The 27,848-nt window shown below is 44.5% G+C and overlaps 1 long non-coding RNA gene across 5 annotated transcripts; it reads left to right on the top strand.

The window, feature by feature from the left end:
- Positions 1–229: 229 nt before the first annotated feature.
- On the top strand, positions 230–26,994 carry LOC309852661. 5 transcript variants are annotated; one of them, XR_014305318.1, is made up of 10 exons: positions 230–392; positions 2,059–2,132; positions 4,577–4,671; positions 9,132–10,161; positions 11,747–13,459; positions 13,831–14,005; positions 20,304–20,387; positions 20,648–20,732; positions 21,215–21,481; positions 26,454–26,994. It is a non-coding gene; the product is annotated as an uncharacterized lncRNA (long non-coding RNA). The 5 variants fall into 5 exon arrangements; XR_014305320.1 differs by having other exon boundaries at positions 9,132–13,401; XR_014305321.1 differs by having other exon boundaries at positions 9,132–13,459; positions 21,354–21,481.
- The last annotated feature ends 854 nt before the right edge of the window (positions 26,995–27,848 follow it).

The raw sequence follows: 27,848 nt of genomic DNA, 5'->3' as shown, positions 1-27,848 counted from the left end.
GTCAACCCTTTGGCATTTTATTTCCATACTGGGTAACACCCTAATAATGATTTGTCTTTGTTCACCTGGTATATTTTTGCTCATCCCTTTATTTTCAACCCCTGTCATTTCAGTTATTTCTTAAAACTGAAAAAAAGAAACAGCTGACTTTTTAACAAAGTATGATTTTTTTTTGGTGTCAAATTCACCTTTTAAAAAAGATTTTATTTATTTATTTGACAGGTCACAAATAGGCAGAGAGGCAGGCAGAAAGGAAGAGGAAGCAGGCTCCCTGCTGAGCAGAGAGCCCAATGTGGGGCTTGATCCCAGGACCCTGGAACCATGACCTGAGCCAAAGGCAGAGGCTTTAACCCACTGAGCCACCCAGGCGCCCCTAAAATTCACATTTTGATGTAATTCAACTTCATCTCTTTCATTTTATATTGTATGCCCTATTTGTGTTATTTTGGTCTTTTCCTTTCCTTATGTTGGCTGATTATTTCCCCTTTTGCTAAGTTGGAATGTCCCGCGGTGCTTAGGTAGTGGTTATCTCCCTTTTATCATCTTTTTTTCTTCTTCTCCTTCTTCTTCTTCTCCTTCTTCTTCTTTCTTCTGTCTTCTTTCTTCTTTCTTCTTATTCTTTCTTCTTCAGGTTATTTATTTGAGAGAGGGAAAGGGTCAGAGGGAGAAGCAGACTCCCCGCTGAGCAGAGAACCTGATACAGGACTCTATCCCAGGACTCTAGGAACATGAGCTGAGCTGAAGGCAGTCGCATAACCAGCTGACCCACCCAGGTGCCCTTCTCCCCATTCTTAATCATTATTTGGGCAGAATGAAAGCAGTATTAAACCTCCTCACCGGGGCGCCTGGGTGGCTCCGTGGGTTAAGCCCCTGCCTTCAGCTCAGGTCATGATCTCAGGGTCCTGGGATCGAGCCCTGCATTGGGCTCTCTGCTCAGCAGGGAGCCTGCTTCCTCCTCTCTCTCTGCCTGCCTCTCTGCCTACTTGTGATCTCTGTCTGTCAAATAAATAAATAAAATCTTAAAAAAAAAAACCTCCTCACCAATCATTAATTGCCTTTGCCACTCTCCTTCAAGAAGAGAACACTCTTGCTTTCTTTTTCCTTTCCTTCACAGCTCATTCTTTTTTTTTTTTTCACAGCTCATTCTTTCACATTTCCTCCATTTCACTAACATAAATTGAATCTGAAGCTTTTAGTTTTGCTCTTATGTCATTTATTTGATGCCTACATTACTTTCTGCCAGACCCACTCATGATATCCATTTCAACTTAAATATACTCAGGTTGGGGTGCCTCGATGGTTTAGTCAGTTAAGCTTCTGCCTTCGGCTCAGATTATGATCTCGGGGTCCTGGGATCGAGCCCCACATTGGGCTCTCTGCTCAGCAGGGATTCTGCTTCTCCCTCTCCCTCTGTGCTCCCATGCTCTCTGTCTCAAATAAATAAAATCTTTTTATTTATTTATTTATTTATTAAACTTTTTAAATTTTTGTTTGACAGTACAAGTAGGGGGAGCAGCAGAGGGAGAGAGAGAAGAAGCAGGCTCCCCACCGAGCAGGGAGCCTGATGTGGTACTCAATGCCAGGACCCTGAGATCATGACCTGAATGGACGGCAGATGATCAACCTACTGAGCCACCCAGGTGTCCCAAGAATTAAAATTATAATCATGGGGGTGCCTGGGTGGCTCAGTGGGTTAAAGCCTCTGTCTTCAGCTCAGGTCATGATCCCAGGGTTCTGGGATCTAGCCCTGCATTGGGCTCTCTGCTCAGCAGGGAGCCTGCTTCCTCCTCTCTCTCTGCCTGCCTCTCTGCCTACTTGTGATCTCTGCCTGTCAAATAAATAAATAAAATCTCTAAAATATAAGCATGCAGGGCAAGTAACATGGGAAGACCAGAATTTGGGAATGGGGTATGTGTTCGAAGTCTGTCCAAAATGCTCAGTATTTTCATGAACATTGGAAGGTGGACATGAGATGAGAGAAGAAGAGAATTGCAACCTGTTCTGGAAGGCAAGTCTGACCGTTCATGTTTTCTTTCCTCCTTGGTTCTGCCTTCTCAGGACTCACCCTTCCCCAGGAGAGGAACCTGGAGGAGGACTCAATGGTCCTTGCTATTCTGAAAGCCATGGCCTAGGTAAGTTATGCTTTCTTTTTCCTTCCTCAAACTGTGCTTATTTTATATGAATGTAGGAAAATTTTTTGGGATTTCCTGCCTAAGTTTCACCCTATGCACAGAAGGATCAAATAACCCTAAGTTCTCGCTAAGAATTCCTCTCTCTCTGACCTGGGTTCATGTGTTCGCATCTCGTGTGGACTCAGTTCTGCAGGAGACTCGATGGACCAGAAATGCGTTGCTTGGGTAAAATGTGAAAGACTCCTATGTGAAATATGATTTAATGGACTAATCAGTGTTTAAAGGAACCACACATAATAATGCTTTAGTGGTAATCTCAGATCAGGGTTTCCCAGTTAGACAGGATGGACAGTGGTGGTGGTGGTCTCTGCTGTGGTCCGAATATGTTCTTCCAATCCATATGTGATGGCATTTATGTGACTAGGTCAGGACAAATGGGATTAATGTCCCTATAAATGAGTCTTAGAGAGATCCCTTACCCTCTTCCACCATGTGAGGATGTAATGTGAAGTTGGTCATCTGCAACTTGTGAGAGGGCCTTCACCAGAGCTCAGTGCTGCTGCCACCTTGATCTTGGACTTCCAGGCTCCAGAACTGCGAAAAACAAACTTCTGTGGTAAACAAGCCATCCAAACTGGGGTACATTGTTACAGAAACCCCAACAGATTAAGATGGGTCTCAGCCTCAGGATGTAATGACAGTGCTTTTTCAGACCTTTTGGATTGGGGGTGGCATTGGGAATTTGGTTATAGAGACATTGCCCTGCAGTTCCTCCAGATGGATACCTGACCCAAGGTCGGATTTGATGTTGAGCTACATGTGTGGGTCGTGGGCCACATCTGTGTGAGCCTGGATTACCCACCCCATGAGCATCCTATTGTGCAGGGACAAGGGAAAAGCACACTTGTGGGTGGGCTAGGTGAGACTAGCCAGAGTGTGCGAGCAGAGCTAGGAAAGTCCCTAAAGATCTCGTGTTCAACCTCAAGGGCCCCCAAATAAAAGAAAGGTTGAGCCCCTTAGTGCAAATGTCATGGGAAAGTGTGCAGCAAGTGAAAATAAATCTGGATTAAACAAGTTGACCTAGTAAGGAAAGGTAGCTTTCAGACAATGATGAACCCGACTCTTCAATGTATTTTATTTTTTTTAAGATTTTATTTATTTATTTGACAGATCACAAGTAGGCAGAGAGGCAGGCAGAGAGGGGGGCGGGGAGCAGGCTCCCCGGCAAGCAGAGAGCCTGATGCAGGGCTCGATCCCAGAACCCCGAGATCATGACCTGAGCTGAAGACAGAGACCCTAACCCACTGAGCCTCCCAGGTGCCCCTCTTCAATGCATTTTAAAATAATTCACCACTCGTAATTCCTAACAGACTCTGTTAACCATTTTGCAATGATTCTATGAAAAAAATGCTTCTCTTGCTCAGGATTTCTCAAGCTCAGTACTAATGATATTTAAGGCTTGTAGTTCGTGGCTGTGCTATCTTATAGATTGGTGAATGGTCAGCAGCATCTCTGGTCTCTACCCACTCAGTGTCAGCAACATCCCCATCCTCATGGTGCTAAGCAGAAGGGCTGCATGTGTTGCCAGCTGCCTTCTGGGGTTGCGGAATTGCCCCTGAGAACCATTTCTCCCGTTTGGATTTTCTCGAAACATTATGAAACCATGCAAACTCTTAAAAATACATCAATGTTCCCATATTCGCTCTCAAATTTCAGAACAGAAGGAATAAAGACAATTCAGACATATTAGGAAGTTGTGCATTGAACTTATATAGTTTAATTTATTGGGGAAGCATTGAACTTGAGGTCTTTTTGTTCTTTAAAGTGTCTTTCAATGGACATATCTCCCTTGATGAAGGAAGTTGTGCTGCTCTCAACAGAAACACCAAGTATGGACCCTTCCCTTGAATTGCCACAGTTGCCTTACTGTGCTCACCAGCCTCAGCTCTGCCATGTCCGTTTCCGTCCTTCTATTTTTCTAGTCATAAATATTTACTTCAATAGCACATATTCTCGGTTTGTTGTTTCAAGGGTCAGTGATGTATAGTGATGTGGCAACAGTCTTCTCAGGTTGAGGGGGGCAGGCCGGACCCTGCTAGGATTTGTGCAGAGACGGAATGCTGGAGAACTTAAGCAACTTCATCTCTAGGTAAGATGTTAGGACCCTGGCAGGGTGTAATTTGTCTACTGGAGTATCTGCTGCCTTTGGTGTGAATTTCTGAGGTGCCTTTCAAGACTCTGGTTGAATTTCCACTCTGCTTTCAATGAGATTATACTGAACGGGGATGTATCGTTCTGTAGGATAACACCTAAAGAAGCTTCTTTTCCATTACAAAAATGACTTCCTTCTCTTCTCTAGCCTTATTTTCTGGTAACCAGGAACTGGAAATTAATACTGAGACACCTCCTTTGTGACTCTGCTGCATTTCTTCTTGGGTACACAGGATTTTCTATTTCTAAGCCCAATGTGATCTCCTTATTGGAACAATGGAATGAATCCTGGTTGGCAGAAAGAGATGTAATGGGAAGCCCATGCCGGGTGAGTGACGGATTATTAAGAAGGGTGGTGGCGCTGTAGGTCAAGGCCCAGAAGGTGAAGGGGATGGACCCCTTTTGGGAAGATGCCTGGAAAGGTCCTGTCAGAGTCCCTGGTGTTCAGAACAGAGTATTACTCCTATCAGCGTGAGCTCCTGGAGGGGCCTCTCTTGTACTCACATACACCACTCCCCGAGCCTGTCTCCATTGAAAGTGGAAGGTGCTTTCTTTAAGTATGACTTTAGGTACCCAGGGAACATTATTTCTTCCCAGCTTCTCCCCTATTCTTTTTTTTAATAGTTGAGTAATTATTTCCATCTAAAACTATGTTTCCAAAAATAACTTATTTTGGTTACTGCCCAATGATTTTTTTCCTTTGACATGTTTTTCCAGATTCAGATTTTGTACATTCTTTCACCCTTTCTCTTTTTAGACAGAGGGGAAGGGGCAGAGGGAGGGAGAATCTTAAGCAGGTTCCATACCCAGGGTAGAGTCTGACACAGGGCTCAATGTCACAACCCTGAGATCATGACCTGAGCTGGAGTCAAGAGTTGGATGCTTAACCAATTGAGCCACCCAGCCAACCCACTCTAATCTTTCTTTTTTAAAAAAGTATTGTTGGTATTATCATATACCTTATCTCTTTAAAAAATATTTTATTTATTTATTTGAGAGAGAATGAGAGACAGAGCATGGGGGTGGGGGAGGGTCAGAGGGAGAAGCAGACTCCTCGCTGAGCAGGGAGCCTGATGCGGGACTCGGTTCTGGGACTCCAGGATTGTGACCTGAGCTGAAGGCAGTCGCTTAACGAACTAAGCCACGTTTTCTCATTTTCCATTTTGAGTAAGACTCTGTATTGACCTGGGCCCTAAAGTTGCTTCTGATTCATCCTCAGATGTAGGATTACACCAGCCTATGATTTCTGCTGTCAAACGTTTTTTAGCATCTTAAAAAATTCTATATAATCAAATTTTTTGTAATTATTAGCATACCCCTGTGAGAAATACATTAACTAGAGTAAGAGTACATTATTTGTTTGTGAGGGTTTTTTGGTTTTAACCTTACAGTGCATAGTCAAAATACTGCTTTCTAAATACACTTGTTAGTTCTTTTTTCCCTACTCACTTCACTGGGGCTGTATTCATTTGTGGTAGAGGCAGGTTCACTCATCACTGTTTGTATTCTATTTTGGTTATTTATGTGGAGGCTGTGTGAAACATTACCATTGCTCTAAGAGTCAGAACTGTACAAAAAAGCAGACTTTTAGAAAAGTATGGCATCTCCCCCTCCTTCCTGCTACCTACTCCTTTTTAAAAAAATATATTTTAAGATTTTTTTAATTTAGATTTCTTTATTTTTATTTGAGAGAGAGAGGCAGAGCGAGAAGCAAGGAAGGGAATCCCAAGCAGACCCCCTGCTGAGTGAAGAGCCTGATGCAGGGCTTGATCTCACCACTCCGAGATCATGATCTGGGCTGAGACTGAGTCGTATGTTTAACTGACTAAGCACCCAGATGCCCCCATTCCTTCCTGCAACCTCACCACCCCCTCATAGTTTACATTCTCACCCTTTTTCATTCTTTTTCTTCCAGTATTTCTTGTGTACAACTGAGTAGATACATGTATATTTTCTTATATAGCCTTTCTTACAGAAAGTGTCACATATTCTATATACTCTTCTGCACTTAGCTTTTTCCACTTGAGAACATATCTTGGAAATTATTTATAATTTTGTGGAGTTTTCATTCTTATATGCAGCTGTGTAACACCGGGTATAGATAGATCACAGTTTACTGAACCACTACCCCAGATGTGGGTGCTTAGATTGTTTTCAGTATTTTAAAATGATGAGCAAGCTGTAATGAATGGTCTTGTGCATGTGCATTTTCATGTTGTTGGAACTGTATCATCAGGGTAAATTCCCAGATGTGAGGGGATTTTGGTAGGCAAGACTCATGCTTTTTTTTTTTTTTTTTCAAAGATTTTATTTATCTGAAAGAGATCACAAGCAGGCAGAGAGACAGGCAGAGGGAGAGGAAGGGAAGCAGGCTCACTGCTGAGCAGAGAGCCCGACGCGGGGTTCAATCCCAGGATGCTGAGATTATGACCTGAGCCGAAGGCAGAGGCTTTAACCCACTGAGCCACCCAGGTGCCCCAAGACTCATGCTTTTTAAATATCATGCCAGGAAATTGCCTAACAAGTATGCCCAAGGGCTGTTTCATTTTCTAGAGGATTTGTACCTTTGTTTGACTTCTTGCTTATTATCGATTAGGACTGAGACTCATGCAGTTAGCTTAACTTGGACATTGCTGGCCAGCAGAAAAAAAATAACCCCAAATGCTATGATTTTCACAGTCTGTACAGCATTAACCAGTTCTTGATGCATTAGCTCGCTCATTTCAGCATCTCTTTGTGTTTGTCTGTGTATTCATTTATGGACTTCTCCTTTGAAGCTGCTTGGCCATCATGCTGGTTCCTTACTTTTTTTTAAAAGATTTTATTTATTTATTTGACAGACGGGATCACAAGTAGGCAGAGAGGCAGGCAGAGAGAGAGAGAGGAGGAAGCAGGCTCCCCGCCGAGCAGAGAGCCCGATGTGGGGCTTGATCCCAGGAACCTGGGATCATGACCTGAGCTGAAGGCAGAGGCTTTAACCCACTGAGCCACCCAGGCACCCCATGCTGGTTCCTTATTAAGGAGTTAACTTATTCTGAAAAACCTTATGAATGCAAACAATACAGGAAGTCTTTCCATCACTGTTCTGGTCTTCCTCAGCATCATAGAATTCACACTGGAAAGACCCTATGAAGGTAAAGAATGCAGAAAGGGCTTTAGTCTTACTTCACTCTGTACCCAAATTTAGAGAATTCATACTGGTGAGAAAACCTGTGAATATAGGGATTTTTTTTAATGCTGTATTTGGCTCTCAAAAATTAACATACACCATTGAGCTCATACTAGGGGGAAATTCTGTCAATATGCTGTATGCATAAAAGCTTTTTGTTACTTCTCCCTAATTATTCAACATGAGAGAATTCATACTGGAGAAAAACCCTGACTGTAAGGAATACGGGAAGGCCGTTAGAGGTACCACACAACTTAATGAACATCAAAGTATCCGTGCCCACGCCAATGAGAAGTCATATAAATGTAATGAACGTGGAAAGGCCTTCAGTCATCATTCGCATCTCCCTCAGATCAGAGGATCCACACTCGTGAGTCACCTTATGAATGTAAGGTTTGTAGAAAGGCCTTTACGCAGGGCTCACTACTTTATCATCACCAGAGAATTCAGACTAGCGAGAAACCATGTAAGTGTAATGAAAACTTATAGTTGGATTTCATAATTTCATGGATATATTAGCAACTATATGGTGAGAACCCATATCAATATACTGAATGTGGAAAAGCTTTTAGTCACTTAACACTAATTATTCAATGTCAGAGAATTCACACTGGTGAAAAGCCCTATGTATGTAAGGAATGTGGCAAAGCCTTTAGTCAGGGTTCACAACTTCTTCAACATCATTCTTTATATATGTAGTAATATGGGAAGGCCTTCAGATACTGTCATCTTCCTCAACCGTAAGGAATTCATGCTACAGAAAATTCCTATAAATAAGTAAAGATTTCACTGTTTTTTTTTCCCTTATGGATCATCAAATAATTTATGGTTATGTACAAACTTTGTCCAGTGTGGAAATGTTTATTTGTTCAACTCATGTTATATTTATCAAAAGACTAACATCATCACATTCATCACTAAAAACCGTATTAAAATGGTAACATAGAAAAGTCTCCCAGGGCTAAGCCTCTGCCTTCAGCTCGGATCATGATCCCAGGGTTCTGGGATCTCTCTCTATAAAGTTCTTGTGGGAGAGAAAGAAGCAGACCCTCTGCTGCCAATCAGGTGCCCAATGCAGGCTCAATCCCAGGGCCTTGGGGACCATGACCCCAGTGAAAGGCAGATGCTTAACTGAGCCACCCAGGTGCCCCTTATTGTGAATAATTATGTGTGAAAGAGATTTCTAATACATTAACATTACTCCTTCCAAGTGTCATATTTTTATATTAACATACACTTTGACATGCTTACAAACAGTATACTAATTTAGTATTTTTCTTTTTTTTTTTAAGATTTTATTTATTTATTTGACAGAGAGAGATCACAAGTAGGCAGAGAGGCAGGCAGAGAGAAAGAGGAGGAAGCAGGCTCCCTGCTGAGCAGAGAGCCTGATGCGGGACTCGATCCCAGCACCCTGAGATCATGACCTGAGCCGAAGGCAGCGGCTTAACCCACTGAGCCACCCAGGTGCCCCACTAATGTAGTATTTTTCAACATTTATTCAATATTGTAATGTTGGTATTTAGTCCTTCCCTATAATTTCAGATGCTAATGTGTATCATGGTATCTCATTGTGGTTTCTTTTTAACTTTTTAAAGATTTTATTTATTCTTTGACAGAGATCACAAGTAGGCAGAGAGAGAGGAGGAAACAGGCTCCCCACTGAGCAGAGAGCCCGATGTGGGGCTTGATCCCAGGACCCTGGGATCATGACCTGAGCTGAAGGCAGAGGCTTAACCCACTGAGCCATCCACGTACCCCTCATTGTGGTTTTAATCTGCATTTCCTTAATGACTAATGATACTGGGCATGTTTTTATGTGACCATTTGCCATTACTTAATCTTTAGTGAAGTATCTGCCCAAATCTGTTACCCATTTATAAATTGGTTTGTCTGCCTTCTTTTGAGTTGAGTGTTCTGTATCTGTTCCAGATACAAGTACCAATGTGCATATGTGATATGTAAATAATTTTCTCTAGGCTGTTGTCTTTTCATTATCTTAGTTTTGTTTTTTGAGGGGTAGAAATTCTTAATTTTTTTAAAGATTTTATTTATTTATTTGACAGACAGAAATCACAAGTAGGCAGAAAGGCAGGCAGAGAGAGGGGGAAGCAGGCTCCCTGCCAAGCAGAGAGCCTGATGTGGGGCTCGATCCCAGGACCCTGGGATCATGACCTGAGCCGAAGGCAGAGGCTTTAACCTACTGAGCCACCCAGGTGCCCCAGAAATTCTTAATTTTTAAAAGTAGGCTCTGCACTGGGTGTGGAGTCTAACATGGGGCCTGAACCTATGACCCTGAGATCACGACCAGAGCTGAGATCAACAGTCAGACATCCAGCTGAGCCACTAAGGCACCCAGAAATTCTTAATTTTGATGAGGTTATATTTATCATTTTTATATTTTATGGTGAAATAGCAAAGAAATCTTTGCCTAATCTAAAGTCACAAATACTTTTTCCTGGAAGTTTTCTAGTTTTAGGTTTTACATTTAGCCTTATTTAGGAGTTAATTTTTGTATATGGTACAAAGTGGCATGGATCAAAGTTGTTACTTACATGTACATATCCAATTGTTCCAGGGCAATTGAAAAAACACTTTCACTCTCTACTGAATTGACTTTGCCTTTTTCCCTCCAAATCAATTGACAATGTATGTACCCGTTTATTTCTGGACTCTAGTCTGTCTCATTAACCTCTTTTTCTTTCTTTATGCCAATATTTGTCTTGATTACTGTAGCTTTTGCATTTCCCTGTGAATTGTGGAATCAGCTTGTTGAGTTCTATTTAAAAGCCTACAGGAATTTTGAATGAGATGGTGCTGAACACATAAATGAAATTTGGTGAGAAGTGATGTCTTAATAATATTGGGATTTCCAAGGGATGAACGTAACGTAGCTATTTCTTCAGTATTTCTCTCAACTGAATTTTGTAGTTCTGAGTGTACAAATTATTTAAATATATCCTATTTTTTGGTGCTATTTTAAGTGGTATTTAATTTCAATTTCTAATTTTTTAATGCTAGCATATAGAAATGTGACTGGTCTTTTTTTTTTTTTAAGGATTTTATTTATTTATTTGACAGAGATCACAAGTAGGCAGAGAGGCAGGCGGGGGAGGGGGGAAGCAGGCCCCCCGCTGAGCAGAGCCCAATGTGGGGCTCAATCCCAGGACCCTGAGACCATAGCCTGAGCCGAAGGCCCTCCAGGTGCCCCAACGCAGCCATATTTTAATAAGGATAGAGGCCATTATAAAATGAGAAAAGTCCTTGGTATCCGGCAGATGGGATAAAGACAGCCACTCACATTTCATGGAAAATCAGAGCCTGACTAAAGATTCCCAGCAAAACAAGAAGACACATCCAAGATCAGATGCTGAATTAAGGGTTGGATGCATTTACCCACCCAAACCAAATTCTGGTAGTTCTCCAACATCACAGTAATGTACAAATCTCTTTGAGCAGAGTTCAGTGATCTTCATTCTTCCCTGGAGAAGCCAAAGACCACATCTTTGAATGTCACTGATCCCTGAAATGACAAACACTTCCTTAAAAGAGTCTAATTGAATAATAGGACGTTGGGAGGCATGAAAAGGAGCTGATCAGAAATCTGTATTTCTTAAGAGCAGCTTAGCTTTATCACTAAAGGGGAATACTGTGACATACTATTTGTTCATTACAATTTGGGTGCAGAAAAATATTTAATGGGGTGCCTCGGTGGCTCAGTGGTTTAAAGCCTCTGCCTTTGGCTCAGGTCATGATTCCAGAGTCCTGGGATCCAGCCTCCACATCGGGCTCTCTGCTCAGCAGGGAGCCTGCTTCCCCCTCTCTCTGCCTGCCTCTCTGCCTTATTGTGATCTCTGCAAAATAAATTTTTTTAAAAATCTAAAAAAAAAAAAATTGAATGGTAAGGGAAAAGTTCAAGATAAACAGGGTGATTAAAAAGAACTGAATACCTACCACAATGGTTTCTAGAATCCTACATATGCATATGAGCACACCCAGACTCTGCTGAAAGCCACTCATAATCAATTCTACTTTAGGTAATCTAAAGCAGGTTATGTTTAGTGACCTCTAGGAAGACTATCAGGCTAATTCACTCTTTTTGCCAAAACGAAATGCAGTTCTCCTTTCCTAGAATCTGGGTTGGGCCTACAACTTGCTTTCATCAAGAGAACGTGACAGAAGTGACGCGGTGCCAGCTCCAGGTCAGAAACTAAGAAGGCTGTTTTATCCTCAGGGAAGCTCAGGGGAGGAGTCTAGCCATCCTGCTGGAAAGGCATTAAGAGACCAAGTGAAGAGGGACAGGGTCTGAGAGTACATGAAATAAAGCTGAGGAACCCACTGGCAGCGAAAACAGAGGCCTAGCAACGGGACTTCCAGTTAGGTTTCACGCTCTGAACGAAGAGGCCACCTTCGGTATCCAAGCAGCAGGTACCGAATAACAGGTAAATCGTTCCTATCCCGCCCAGTTTGAACTCCTCACCCCCAGAAACAGGACATAATAAAGTGGTCCTCGCCCTGGCTACTACTCCATTTTGGGTAGACTTTGTTATGTAGCCACAAACGTTAAAGACATTTAAAAAGAAAACCTCTGGCCCCACATGGTGTCGCTGAGGCCACGTCACCAAATCGGGGCCGTACTAACCCCAGTGCACTTCCATCCTCTCCCAGAAATGCAGTCTTAACCTGCCATGCAGGAACCTCCGGATCACCACAAAGGTCATCGGTCACACGGGTCCTCTATCCCCCAAAGGAAGAGATGACCCACCTAATTAGGACCCCCGCCCTTGCTCCAAGGGAAGATGGCCTTGCCCGGAACAACCCTTTTCTTTTGCTAATAACCCTCTCGGCCCACCCGCTTCCGATAAAGTCCTACGTGGCCCTCCTCGGTGCTCAGGGTACTCGCTCGTCCGCTGCCAGGTGCATGCATCGCTTCACGAAGGCGATCGGACCTTCAGTTTACTCAGTTTTGTTCCCGGGCAGCGCCTCCGACCCGGGCGCAGACGCGCCGCCTCATCTGCCTCCGCCCGAGCCTGCCACCAGTTCGGTTCCATCCCCAGCTGCTCACGGACAACGAGTAGTAGGGCTGGGGAGGCCTGGGTCACAACCGGTCTTCCTTCACCAAACCCGCACACGGTAACTCAGAGGTTCCAGTCACCTGCCCCTGGCCGCACGGTCCTCCCCACGGAGCCCTCCACAGCGCCACTACTTGCAGCCGTATCACAGGTCAACACTAAGGAAATTTTACGGTACTGGACACGGAATGAGCAGATCTGAGGGCGGGACGCCCCGGCCAAGCCCCATACCCGTCCTGGCAACAAGCGGCGTGGTGAAGACCAGCCCCAAGGAGCAAGAGAAGGCCAAGCACCCGCCCAAGGTGTCCGAGGTTCCGCGCGGAAGGGAGGGTCCACTTCACAGCCCTGCCTCGCCCACCGGCCGCGGTGGATTCTGAGTCCGCTCCGCTGCGGTGTGCGCATGCGTGCCCCCGCCGCCGTGGTCTCGGAGTCCCAAACGCCCCGTTGTCCTGCCCAGCCAGAAGTAGAGCTTCAGTATTGAGGGGCGAATATAGAACCGGGAATGCCTGGGTTAGGAACGAACCAAAAGCCCTTATCCAAAAAAGCATGGTCTCCTTTCTCCCGGTCTCGGGACTGGCATGGGTGAAGGAAAGTTTTTGCGGATGAGGATGCGCATGCGTACGGGCGACAGCGGAAGCGGTGCCTCAGCTTCCTGTGTCTTCAGTGGGAGCGTTGGGAGGGAACGCGGTCGGGAGTACTGGAACACGCATGTGTGCGGGCGGGCGTGCGCGGCGGCGGAAGGAGGTTTGCTGCGCAGGCGCGTGGAGTCCCACGCCGCCGCTCTCCGCGGAGTGGTAGAGGCGTTCGGAAGTGGCAGGTTGGGACTTCCGCGCCGGGCGGAACAGATGCTCTGGGGGTGCGTCGGAGGGGCTCGGGTACTGGTGATCCCTGCGGGCGGGGGCCCGGGGGTCAGCGTCGGGGTGTGGGCGGCCTCGGTGGGGCCCTGGAGGCGCCCGGGTGGGGGCTGCAGGGACCGCTGTTGGAGCTCCACTGAGGCTGTGTGACGGGAACGTCGTCCGTCTCTCCGAGCCCCGACTCACTCCCGCGGGAGACCGGACGCGGTCTCTCGAACAGCGGACAGCGTCCGACCTTTCGGTGCCGGGAATGGTGCCCTGCCCCGCCCAAACAGGCGGGGGCCTGGCTGCCATGGAGTGGTTGCCCCTCACGCCCCGAGATCGCGGTTTTCAGAACCAGCCGCGGCCCTCAAGTCTGTCCGATGAGGAAGACGAAGTGTGTTTTGTTGCAGTTGGCAGTTGTGCTGGCTGGAGAGGACGCCGCGGGCTCGCTTCGTGTAGTAGTACGGCGGTCACTGCACCAAACGCGCGCTGGGCAGGTGCCGGGCACAGTGGAGCGTGCGCCTCGACCGCTGGGCCTCGGGCGGCGCGTCGCGCTTGCAGCTGCTGGGGTCCGCGCTCTTCCAGGTGCTGCCCCAGCGCCCTCTCGCGAGCTCGATCGCGGGTCTGCGCCCAAATCGGGTAGCTCCTGCTGCTTTTCCTGACCTTCATGGGCCAACCCTACCAAAGCCTCTCAGTCATTGGGGTGTGGCTAATTCCGTGTGGCCGTGCCTGCCTGTCCTCAAGGATAGACGTTTGTCCTTTTAAAAATGTTTTATTGGAATATGTACAAACTGCAAGTGTATATCGTAATATGTCATTGTTCAAGGAAGCAAATTTAATTTTACTGTTTTGACTTATTACTTGCCCAGAGTTAACCTAAAAGTTTTACGGGCAAAAGATAATTTTTTTCTCAGGAATAGCAAATACTCGCAGTTAGGGATGTGCCAGCCAGGGCACAATCACAGGCAAGCCCAGAGAACAAAGGCGAGGAAGGGAAAAGAAAGAACACTCCTGTATACAGGAGACGGGAGAGTTGGGAACTTTGTTAGAAACAAAATCTCCGTGGGAAAAGACTTGGAGTTGGGAGTGTAGTGGCTTCTCATGGCTGGGCTGTTACTGGGGGGTACCGTCCCTCCACATGCTGGGATAGGAAAGTAGTCTCAAAGTGCAAGGTCCCTCGTCACCTGTTAGTCTGCAGTTGACAGGAGTGGTGGGACATGAGAACTACTGCTGCTGGCTCCCCTCCATATTAGTGAGGTTTCCTCTTACTGAGTTTCACACTAAAATAGCTGAAAACTCTTACTTAGTTCTCAAATTCTTTTTTTTTTTTTTAAGATTTTATTTATTTATTTGACAGAGAGAGATCACAGTAGGAGAGAGTAAGGGAAGAGATCACAGAGAGAGAGGAAGGGAAGCAGGGCCCCTGCTGAGCAGAGAGCCCGATGTGGGATTCGATCCCAGGACCCTGAGATCATGACCTGAGCCGAAGGCAGCAGCTTAACCCACTGAGCCACCCAGGCGCCCCTCAAATTCTTTCATTAGCAGTATCACAAGTGCATATGGTAAGATGTCTGTTCCTTACACTTGGTTCAGAAAGTCCTGCAGAAGAATGATGACCTTAGGAAAACTACCATTACCCTACAGTTCCTCTTTCTCCATTATTTGCCTCACCCGAGGATTTTTTTTTCTTTTTTCCCAAGCCCCAAAACTCTCCAGCAGTTCATACTGCTGTCTAGCTTTACTGGTGGACTGTGGGTAGGCAGGCCTGTTGGCATTTACACCCCAAGTGTCCATTGCCCTTCTTAAGCATTCATTATACCTTCAGAAATGCTTGTTCAACAAATCAAGTTGATACCTTACCTGTTAATTGGAAATACTCTGTGTACTTAATTTCTGTAAGGAAGGTTGCTGTGAGAAACTTCTTCGTATCTGGCTGAATCAGTTTTTCATCCATATCCTTTTTACTTTGATGATTCCACTTCTTTTAAAAATAGAGGATAGGAGTAAAGGACAAAAAGATGTGAAGATGAGAGGTAGGAAAGAATTGAAATGGTCAAACAAAAGACAAGATGAAAATGACCTTATCCCAGTGAACCTGAAGTCATTTCCTTGCAGTGTTAGTTCAGTGACCCCAGGTGGGAGTGGTACCACAGCTGGAGTTCCCACCACAGCTGGGAGACTCTAGGGATCTACTTTTTCCTTTACCTCATGGTATTCAGTTGAAACTTCATATTCCTCCTGTGTCCTGTAATGACTAAAGCACCATGGGATTGAATTTGATACTGGGAGCAGCATTTTCAGAAGGATTTTGATAAACTGGGTCTCTACTTAGTGGGAGGCCAGAATGGTGGGGAGTCTGGAAATTATGTCTCTTGAGAAGGGGTAGAAAAATCTCTATGTGTTTTCCTGGAGAGGAGATAGCTGCAGAGATATGTGAAATTATGTCTCTGGTAAAAAGGAATTTCAATTGCTATTTTCATCTATGAGCTCCAGAAATAGAACCAGGTAGAAATAATAGAGTAGCAAATTCTGACTAAAACACTTTTTTTTTAAGGGGTGCCAGGGTGGCTCAGTTGATTGTCTGCCTTCAGCTCAGGTCGTGATCTCAGGGTCCTGGGATGGAGCCCTGAGTCAGGCTCTCTGCTCAGTGGGGAGCCTGCTCATGCTTATGCTCTCTTGAACTCTCCAACAAATAAATAAAATCTTAAAAAAATAAAATATTTTTAAAAAAGTAATTAAAATTTTAAAATTGAAGTATAGGTGACACACAGTATTATATTATGATGAAACAACTCTGTAACATTCAAGACAATAAGTAGAGTTACTGTCTGTTCATCATGCCAAGTTATTATGATTAACTATATTCTCTATGCTGTACTTTTCACAACTGACTAAAGTGCTTTTAACAAATGGCAATCACAAAACTGAATAATCTTCCCAATGAGGTTATTACATAGGTTATTATGATGATGATTACTTTGCTTTTTGACATATCTTCAAATTTTTAAAAATGTTACAATAAATTATAAAGTAAAAAGAATTTCCCATCCTCTTTTTCTAATTCCTCAAATGCTAACCTTTTACTGCCTTCCCTTTATCCATATATTTCTCTCTATATATGTTACTTTGAAATATATATAATATATATAATATATATTGTTATATATTTGTTATATGTGAAATATATGTTATATTTGAAAGTAAGTTGCTGACGTGATGCTCCTTAACCTAAATATTTCAGTGTGAATTTCTTACATAACTGCAGTGAAATTATCAAAATCAGTTAATTCACACTGGTGTAGGGGTGCCTGGGTGGCTTAGTCAGTTATGCATCTGCCTTTGGCTCAGGTTTGGGATCGAATCCCGAATTGGGTTCCATGCTCATTGGGAGCCTGCTTCTCCCTCTGCCCCTCCCCAAGTTGTGCTCGCTCTCTTTCTCAAATAAATAAATAAAATCTTTTTTAAAAATTCACAGTGAGGGGCGCCTGGGTGGCTTAGTGGGTTAAGCCTCTGCCTTCAGCTCAGGTCATGATCCCAGGGTCCTGGAATTGAGCCCCACATTGGGCTCTCTGCTCAGTGGGTAGCCTGCTTCTCCTTCTCTCTCTCCCTGCCTCTCTGCTACTTGTGATTTCTCTCTCTGTCAAATAAATAAAATATTTTTAAAAAATTCACAGTGTTATAATTCTGTCATTTAATCCTAGGTTGATTATCCTTGTGAAGTCTTTTATAGCAAAAGAAAATTGAGTGTCATACATTGCATTAAAGTGTCATGTCTCTTTAGTCTCCTTTAACCTGACTGACATTTCCTCAGTCTTTGTGTTTCATAACATCCCTCTTTTCTTTTCTTTTTTTTAAAGATTTTATTTATTTATTTTACAGAGATCACAAGTAGGCAGAGAGGCAAGCAGAGAGAGAGAGGAGGAAGCAGGCTCCCTGCTGAGCAGAGAGCCCAACGCGGGGCTCAATCCCAGGACCCTGGGATCATGACCTGAGCTGAAGGCAGAGGCTTTAACCCACTGAGCCAACCAGGCACCCCGACATCCCTCTTTTAAAAATGTTGTTATGATGGGGTACCTGGGCTTCTCAGTCGGTTGGGTGTCCAACTCTTAGTTTTGGCTCAAGTCATGACCTCAGGGTTGTGGAATCAAGCCCTGCCATCACTCTCTGCACTCAGCATGGAGTTTGCTTCATCATCTCCCTCTGCTTCTCCTCTCCCTTGCTCATTTCTCTCTCTCTCAAATACATAAATATGTTATTAGGAAATAATTTTGAACTTAGAGAAGAGTTGTAAAAATGGTACAAAACTCCCACAATCCCTTTATCCAGCTGCACCTGAAGTTAACATCTTGTATAACCATCATGAACACATGAAGTTAATATTGATAAAAAACTAATCATTCTTCTATTGACCTTATTCTAATTTGGTCAGTTTCCCCACTCCTGTACTTTATGTTGTTCTGGGATCCAATCCACATTACATTTAGTTGGCATGTCTCCCAAGTCTCCAGTTGCTGAAGATTCCTTAGGTCTTCTTTGTTTTTCATGACCTTGACACTCTGGAGTCTAGGTCAGTTATTTTGTAGGAGGACCTTTAACTTCGGTAGGTCTGATGTTTTCTCATGATTAGATCAAGGTTATTCATTTTGGAAATGAATACCACAGATGTCATGTGCCCTCCTATGTACATCGTAGTTGTCAGGCAGTACCTGATGTCAGCTGGGAATGCTTGCTTTGATAACCTGATTCAGGTGATGTCTGACAGGTCTCTCCATTGTGAAGCTACTATTTTAGTCCCTGTAATTAACAAGTATCTTGAGAGGAAGTACTCATAATTACTTGATTTGCTCAAGCTGTCCCTGGTTTTGCTATAGGGAGCACCCTCTATTTGGTTCCTGTGTGTTTTAGACATGCCCCATTATTTTATGAGCACTTCCTTTCTAGCACAACGAGATGATACAGGCACATTTTTCACTTTGCCTGTCTAGCCCTGGAGTCTATATCTCCATGGCAACCTGGGGTTTGTTTTCTTCCCTTTCCTTCCCTTCCCTCCCTCTACCCTCCCTCTTCCCTCCCTCTTTTCCTCTCCCTTCCTTACCCCCCCCCCCATTCCTTTTCCTTCTCCTTCCTTCTTTCCTAGAGACTGGTACTTAGAAACCAAGGGTTGGGGCTGAGTAGGGGTTGAGTGTGTTTATTACCGCTTGGATGTTATTGTTTCTAGCCCTGATTAGGGGACAGATGGGATATCCTAACATACAGCCTACTATATACATGCATATGCACATCTTTTTTTTTTTCTTGAGATTTGCTGTCTGGTCCTATTTATTTGTTACTTTTAGAAAATCTCATTATTGACAGGTCTTAGAGGTAGAAGCTCTCAAGAGGACAGCCTCTGCCTCTTGGCAGTTCGTTCCTGGTGTTTTTCTTTGGCCTCTTTCATTCTTTTGGCCAAAGTTTAGCATATTCTCCAGCATCTTCCTTTTTTCCTCAGTATGCTGTTTCTTCAGAGTGACGTACCAACATTTGTGTTGCAGGACACATGGATTATCAAGACAATCTTGGGTGCTTTGATTCTAGGTCTCTTTACCTTCTTAATTTAGGGGCTTTCTCAAAACATGCTGGTGAATGTCCTCTTTAGAGAGATTGAGAAGTTTGCAGGTTCTACTAGCTCTTTGAGGCCTCAGGTGATGAGGCATGGTCATATCAATGAGTCCAGGAGTATCCCTTCTTTCTACTAAGTGGAGAACACCCTTATTGACATCCACAGTGCAACCCTGAACAGATTTGTTTTCTTTCTCCAGTCCTGCTTGGTCTGTAACGGGAATGCCCCTTACTCAGATAGCCAATGGGTATGGCCGAGGGTCAAGACTCCCTGCTTCATGGCAAAGCCTTGTCATTCCCAACAGAGATTTGGATCACATAACCCTTCCATTCTTCACCCAGAGCCTCGGCAGCAACTTCTGTGACCGTACAGTCCTTGTGAGAACTGTGAAGTGCGCGTTCATCATCTGCTTTGGTCAGGCTCTGGGAGACCCAGCCCGCAGCCAGGAAGGAGAGGCTCAGCTCCATCCTGAAGCAGCCAAATACCCATGCCTCTGTTTCACAACTTGTCTACATTGGTTAAAACCAGTGCACTCATGGATAACATTACAGCACAGCAGCGTGGAGTTTCTTCTGTATTTCTGCTTTTCTGTCCTTAAAACTTGGTTCTGTGGTAGAAGGAAACCTGACTCCCAGTACCCACGGTATGTTATTTGTTATTTGCTTTGTTCCAGCCTTGCTTGTTTGCACGGACTATCGGGATTGCTAACACAATCATCTGGGGAGCATGGAGCCTTCTTTCTGCCTTTAGCTGAGGACATACTGGCCAAATAACAGAGTTCACGTCGTCTTAAGTAGCTGACTTACCATTGTGATGGGTTGGTCTTCCTGCCCAAGAAAAGGGGGAATCCTTGTATTGTTGAAATCTACTTTGTCTTTCAGCCATATTTGAAAGATGGTCCTATAGGTTTTTGTCATACAGTTTTTGTTAAACTTCTAAGTATTTTATCTTTGTTGATCCTAGCACTAGGGGTTTTCCCTCCCATTATGTCCTCTCTTTACTGTCTGAGGTTACCTGGCATATTTATTTCTCTATCCTAATTGTCCACATTGCCACTTCACTGGAAACTTCTTGTTTTGCTTTGTTTTCATTAGTTCTCATTGTCCTATCCAGTTCCATTTCACGGATGAGAAGCGATGCCAGGCAGCTCTTTCGTGCTTCTTAATTATGCTGGGAAGTCTTGTGACCATGCGGTTTTTTCAGAACAAGGCATTCATAAGCCAGTGATGCGAGAAGCTGCGGAGTAGCCCTGGGAACTCTTATCCCTCCCTTCTTTTTCTCCAGCCGGTGTCTCAGGATCCAGTCCTTCTCAGGCAGAGACATTTAGACAAAGAGGAATGGCTGCTTCAGCGCCAGCAGAGCATCAAGGTAATACACGCAAAGGTCTCAGAACAATAAGTGTTGTTCGATCATCATTACCAGGGGCCATTTGGAGGAGTGGATGTTGGAGACATCCCAACATGATCTCTCACACCTTTAAGAACCGGTAATGCTCTTAGGAAGGTGTGTGGCTGGACATGCTGCTCTGTTTTGATGTTTTACAGGGGGGAATGGATATGAGTTTAGGCAGCAGAGTTTAGCCTTTTGTTTTGTTTTGTTTTGTTTTTTGATTCCCTTTTTGTCCTCAGCTCTGCATCCACAGGACTCCAGTCTTCAAGAGAGGGGCTCCATGAAGGGGAGGGTAACCCCGGAATTCTAGAAGGCACATCACTGGTGAGTTAGGATTTCATTTTTCCTTTTCTGTGGTGAGACTGTTGTCAGTATGTGTGAACTTGAGTCCAACTGACTTGTCCTCAGGATTGCAGACGGGGCTAAAACACAGCTATGTGCCATGAAAGAGGTAGAGTTAGCAAAGTGGCTGGGAAATGAGAAGAATAAAGTCATTAGTGAAATGGAGAGCTTTGTGAATAGTGTAGATTTTTAGGTGCCCCAAACTTTAATTCCATGTCCAACGGCAAATTTAAAAAAGAAGTGAGATTTTCCCTTGTTTCCATACTAGTTGGAGAACAGTTTTCCTATTTCACACATACAGATTTAGGGAAGTGTGTTTCCCAGTATTCTAGAAAATTGTGAAATACTCTTACAAAAGGAGAAATCCAAACTCCTATAACCGGTTTCAACATATTGGTGGAAAATATAGTATACTTGTTTCTATCCAAAGAGCTGTTTTTTTTTTTTTTTTTTTTACTGTCTAGACGTATGTACATATACTTGTCCAAAAAATATCTGGATCCTGTCATACACACCATAACACCCACACCGTGCAAGTCTTTCCGCCAAGACCTAGCCCTCTTCTCCAAGACCTTATGAATAAGAAAGTGTTTGGAATTTCAGTGATCAGTAACGTTCCAAGATGTGGCCATCAACTTTTCCCAAGAAGAATGGCGATTCCTGAACCCTGCTCAGAGAAAATTGTACACAGTGGTGATGTCGGAGAATTATCAGAACCTGGTTTGGCTTGGGTAAGTGCATCGAGCCTTGAATTCAGTGTCTGGTCTCTGGTGGATCTTCTTCCTTTCAGTAGAATTCTCTGGGGGAACTACTGTGGTCTTTGCTTTATTTTTTTGTTCCATGTCCCATAAAGAGCAGTGAGAAGTAGGCAACTCTCTTGTTCTTATCTTTCAGGAAATCTTTAAACTTTGCTTGGTCATTTTCATAAGGGCTTTTCTTCCTGAGGGCTGTGGTAGAGGGGCTCAATTCTCAGGTAATAATGGCATGGCCGTTTGCTGTCTCTTTTTCTTTGCCCAGGCATTTCTATCTCTAAGCCTGATGTAGGTTTCCTACTGTAGCAAGGGAAACAGGTGTGGGGGATGAGAAGCAAGGAGGCAAGATCTTCATGAGCAGATGAATGGGGAACCAAGCAGGGGGAGGCGACACATGCATAAGGCCAGCTGCTCTGACAACAGCCTTGAGGTGTTTGGACACCTCCCTTCAGAGGGCCCTTTAGTTCAGTTCCAGAGTGGATCTGGCTTTCATCTGTCTTTTAAAATAATTCCTTCCAGCCTCCAGATGGAAGTGAGTCTCCCCTCGCTTCCGCAGTTAATGATCCGCTTCCTGACTTTGCTCTCCAGGTGGTTTCTCACTGGCTCATCTTCCTGCTTTTTTTTCTTTTCATTCATATGGCTATTCTTTCGAAAACATTCATCAGGGCTTCTGTTTTCTTTATGCAAAAAATACTCATTCTGTCCTCCGAGTAACTGGATAAGTGTATCCATCCAAGAGCTATTCCGTGAACATGGGGTGCCTGGTTGGCTCAGTGGGTTAAGCCTCTGCCTTCAGCCCAGGTCATGATCTCAGGGTCCTGGGATAGAGCCCCACATCGAGCTCTCTGCTGAGCAGGAGGCCTGCTTCCCCCTCTCACTCTGCCTACTTGTGATCTCTCTCTCTGTCAAATAAATAAATAAAATCTTTTAAAAAATAAGGAAAAAAAGAGAGCTATTCCATGAATAAACATATTCGATCTTTAATTCTGGCCAAGAGTGGGGGTTTTCTCTAAGAGTGTATAGCCCAGCCAAGGAATTTACTATTTAATAATGGGAATTACAAGATGTTCTTAAACGCCTTGGCAAAGGTAGGAGCCAAGGTTAGAGAATTTTTTTTAAAGATTTTATTTATTTGAGAGAGAGAGACACACACACACACAGAGGGAACACAAGCAAGGGGAGTGGGAGAGGGAGGAGCAGGGACCCCGATGCGGGGCTCAATCCCAGGACCCCGGGATCATGACCTGAGCCAAAGGCAGACACTTAACAACTGAGTCACCCAGGTGCCCCAAGGTTAAAGAATGTTAAACAGGATGATGACTGTACAGGCTTTGGAGTGGCCAAGCGTTTGCACATCACTAGTAGATGGTCTGGGGGTCTGGCCACTTAACCCGTGCGGCTTCCCTGTACCCTCTAGACCTTTTCTTACCCAATCCTGGATGCACCTCTTACATCTCATGGAAGATGCTGCTGGTCTATCCACCTGAGAGCTGGTGATGTGGACACTGCCCAGTTCGTGTTGGCAGCTTTGGCCCACGTAAACATAAGTATTTGATGGCTTCCTTAGTCTGTTTGAGCTGCTTTTAACAGAAATGCCACAGATTGAGCAAGCATTTGCTTCACTCTCGTTTGTAAAAGACTTATTTATTTATTTTAGAGAAAGAGAGCATGCCCAAGTATGGTGGGGAGGGGCAGTGGGAGAGAGAGAGATTCTTTTTTTTTTTTTAAGAGTTTATTTTATTTGTTTATTTGACAGACGGAGATCACAAGTAGGCAGAGAGGCAGGTAGAGAGGCGGAGTGGGGGAAGCAGTCTCCCCACTGAGCAGAGAGCCCGATGCGGGGCTCTATCCCAGGACCCTGGGATCACGACCTGAGCCGAAGGCAGAGGCTTTAACCCACTGAGCCATCCAGGCACCCCAGAGAGAGAGATTCTTAAGCAGACTCTCCTCTAAGCAAAAAGCCTGATGTGGGGCTCAGTTCCGTGACGCAGAGATCACGACCTGAGCCAAAACCAAGAATCTGATGCTTAACTGACTGTGCTACCCAGATACCTCAACAGGCATGTGCTTCTAATGGTTCTGGAGGCTGGGAAGTGGACAATCAAGGCACTGGTAGATTCATTGTCTGGTGAGGTCCTGCCTCCTAGTTCACAGACATCCCATCTTTTGACTGTGTCCTCACATGAAGGAAAGGGAGAGGGAACTATCTGGAGTCTTTACAAGGGCACTAATCTCATTCATGAGGGATCCACCCTGATGACCTGATCACCTCCCAAAGGCCCACCTCCAAATACTGCCCCACTGAGAATTAGGATTTTAACATCAGAATTTGTTGGGGGGGGGCACATGGGTGGCTTATTCAGTGAAGCATCTGCCTTTGGCTCAGGTCATGATCCCAGATCCTGAGATGAAGGCCCGAGTCAGGCTTCCTCTCCCTCTGCACAGGATCCCTAAAATCTTTTCGTGCCAGATCCCCGAGTCTTCATACAATTTGTCCACCACCTTCTGGAGCACATGTGTCTTACCAGGTCATCTGGATTACTTGCCACTTTGTGTTGTTAATTTCTCATGAACATGATGTCGTGAACATAGTGGACCAGTGCAGTGTTCTACACAGTGATTGGACAGTCCATAGTCTTCAGATTATGCTGTTAGCAGAAGAATTTACGTCATTGCTGGGCCAAGACCCTTGGGTCAGTCTGCTTGGGTTGCCATAATAAAGCCCCCTAGACTGGATGGTGTAAATACAGAAATTAATTACCTCGGGCTAGAAGTCTGAGATCAAGGTGTCAGCAGGATTGGATTCTCTTAAGGCCTCTCTCCTTGGTTTGGAGTTGGCCATCCCCTTCCTGTGTCTTCCCGTGGTCTTTCCTCTATATGTGTCAGTGTTGTAATTGCTTTTTTTTTTTTTAAAGATTTTATTATTTATTTGACAGACAGAAATCACAAGTAGGCAGAGAGGCAGGCAGAGGGAGAGGGGGATGCAGGCTCCCTGCCAAGCAGAGAGCCCAACTCGGGGCTCAATCCCAGGGCCCTGAGATCATGACCTGAGCCAAAAGCAGAGGCTTTAACCCACTGAGCCACCCTGGTGCCCCTGTAATCTCTTCTTAATAAGAATACTAGTCATGGGGCACCTGGTGGCGCAGTGGGTTAAGCATCTGCCTTTGGCTCAAGTCATGATCCTGGGGTCCCTAGATCAAGTCCTGAATTGGGTTCCCTGCTTAACAGGGAGTCTGCTTCTCCATCTCCCTCTACCCCTCCCTCTGCTCCTGCTCTTTCTCTCTCACTCTCTCTCAAATAAGTAAAAAATCTTTAAAAAATAAAAAAAAAGTCCTACCTCCAGGGGCGCGTGGGTGGCTCAGTTGGTTAAGCAGCTGCCTTTGGCTCAGGTCGTGATCCCAGGGTCCTGGGATCGAGCCCCACATCAGGCTCCCTGTTCAGCAGGGAGCCTGCTTCTCCCTCTCCCTGCTGCTCTGCCTACTTGTGGTCTCTCTCCATCTCTCTAATAAATAAATAAAATCTTAAAAAAAAGAAGTCCTACCTCCAAATATATGCCTATCTCTGAAATTTTGTTTCAGTCATTATCTGTACTGATTGGATATGTACTTTCTTTTTTTTTTATTCAAAGTTTTAAAAAAATTAACATATAATGTATTATTTGCCCCTGGAGTAAAGGTCTGTGAATTATCAGTCTTACAAAATTCATAGCACTCACCATAGCACATACCCTCCTCAATGTCCATAACCCAGCCACCTTATCCCTACCCCCGTCCCCATCCCCCAGTAACCCTCAGCTTGTTTCATGAGATTAAGAGTCTATTATGGTTTGTCTCCCTCCCAATCCTATCTTGTTTCATTTTTTCTCTCCCTACCCACCACGACCTCCTGCTCTGCCTCTCAAATTGCTCATGGTTATGCACTTTCTTGTATCATTGGTGTTTCGTTATTGAAATGATTGGATTGAGTGAGTAATGGCTAGTTAGAGCATGTGACAATAAAAACCTTCTAAACTTATAAAAATGGATTTATTTTATTTGTTAAGTATTCAGTGACATGCTGTAAAAAGAAAAAATTCATTATCTCCTTGTATTTTAATTCTCACTACCCTAGAGGACCAGTGGTAGTAATATAGTAGGTGTACATTCACATTTTTATCCATGCTAACACACAACACACACACACACACACACACACACACACACACACACCCTCAGGGAGCATCTTATTATTTCTTGCTCTTACAGAATAGATACCTTTCTACACTTGTTACTCTTCAACTTGGTCTTTTCAGTCAGCTTTATCTCTTCCAGTCGATATAGCTGAAACTCATTATTTTTCATACTTTCATAAATGAGCCAGACTATTTGGACATAATGTCAACTCAAATAGACACTATTAGTGGTTGTTTCCAGCTTTTTGCTAAATAGTATGATAGTTGGGCGCCTGGGTGGCTCAGTGGGTTAAGCCGCTGCCTTCAGCTCGGGTCATGATCTCAGGGTCCTGGGATCGAGTCCCACATCGGGCTCTCTGCTCAGCATGGAGCCTGCTTCCTCCTCTCTCTCTCTCTCTGCCTGCCTCTCTGCCTACTTGTGATCTCCCTCTGTCAAATAAATAAATAAAATCTTAAAAAAAATAGTATGACAGTCAACGTCCTTGTACATCTATATCTTTCTTCTTTTTTTTTTTTGACAGACAGAGATCACAAGTAGGCAGAGAGGCAGGCAGAAAGAGAGGGGGAAGCAGGCTCCCCCCTGAGCAGAGAGCCCGATGTGGGGCTCCATCCCAGAACCCTGGGATCACGACCCGAGCTGAAGGCAGAGGCTTTAACCCACTGAGCTACCCAGGTGCCACACATCTATATCTTTAAATACTACAGTCATTAAGCCGAGATTGTCAACAGTGGGAGTGTGTATGTTTACTTATATTAATATATTTATATGTTAATTTTCAGAGAGTGAGTCAGTGTGGGAGCGCAAGGAATTTTCTCTCAGGAAAAGTTTAATAAAAGAGGAAACATTTCAACATGAAACAGTGATGAAACGAACAATCAGCACATGTAAAGAATACACAAAAACTTCCTGTACCAACACACACCTTTTTGTCCATCAGAAGATCCTTAAGGAGGAGGGCTGCTGGTGCCACGAATGTGGGAAATCCTTTTGCCGTCGATCAGCTCTCATTCAGCATCAGAGAATCCACACAGGAGAGCGACCCTTTAAATGTAATGAATGTAGTAAAACTTTGAATCAGAGGGCACACCTTAACCAGCACGAGAGAGTTCACACAGGTGAGAGACCATATGAGTGTAAGGAATGTCAGAAGACCTTCAGCCAGATTGCCCATCTCTCTCAGCATCAGAGTACACATACTAGAGAGAAGTCCCACAAGTGCCGTGAATGTGGAAAGGCCGTTAGCCGTTCCTCAGCTCTGATTGATCACCAGAGGATTCACAGTGGGGAGAAACCCTACAAATGTAAGGACTGCGGCAGGGCCTTTGCTCAAAGTGCACAGCTCATTAGACATCAGAAAATTCATTCCGGGGGCGCCTGGGTGGCTCAGTGGGTTAAGTGTCTGCTTTCGGCTCAGGTCATGATCCCAGGGTCCTGGGATCGAGCCCCGCATCGGGCTCTCTGCTCAGCAGGAAGCCTGCTTCCTCCTCTCTCTCTCTGCCTGCCTCTCTGCCTACTGCCTACTTGTGATCTCTCTCTCTGTCAAATAAGTAAATAAAATCTTGAAAAAAAAAATCATTCCAGTGAAAAACCCTACACATGTACTAAGTGTAAGAAGTCCTTCGTACGCCTCTCTTCCTTCATTGAGCATCAGAGAGTTCACACTGGAGAAAAACCGTATCATTGTGAGGACTGCACAAAGACCTTTTGCCGGCCATGCAACTTACACTTCGCAGGAGAATTCATACTGGCGAAAAACCCTATGAATGTAAGGAATGTGGCAAAACCTTTTCCTATAGGTCCCATTTCATCATTCATAGGAGGACTCATACAGGGGAGAGACCTTACGAATGTCACGTGTGTGGAAAAACTTTCAATAACCACTCTTCACTTGTCACACACCACAGGACGCACAGTGGGGTGAAGCCATTCAGATGCCACACATGCAGAAAGGCCTTTAATACTTCATCGCTTTGTCAGCATAAGATTCATACTGACGAAAAGCCCTTTGATTGCCCCGAATGTGGGAAGCCTTTCAGGTGCAGGTCACAGCTTACGCACCATCAGCGAATTCATGGCGAAGAATGTTAGCAAAAGCTGGCGGGACTTGGAAGTGTGCACATTCTCGTTAGGTAACAATCAATCAAGATCTTGGTAACAGGTAGCAGAAATGATGC

The sequence above is a fragment of the Mustela nivalis genome (assembly GCF_964662115.1).
Source record: "Mustela nivalis genome assembly, chromosome: 18".
Classification (NCBI taxonomy): domain Eukaryota; kingdom Metazoa; phylum Chordata; class Mammalia; order Carnivora; family Mustelidae; genus Mustela; species Mustela nivalis.
The sequence above is the reverse complement of the archived record's forward strand: the minus strand, read 5'-3'. Positions and strand labels throughout refer to the sequence as shown.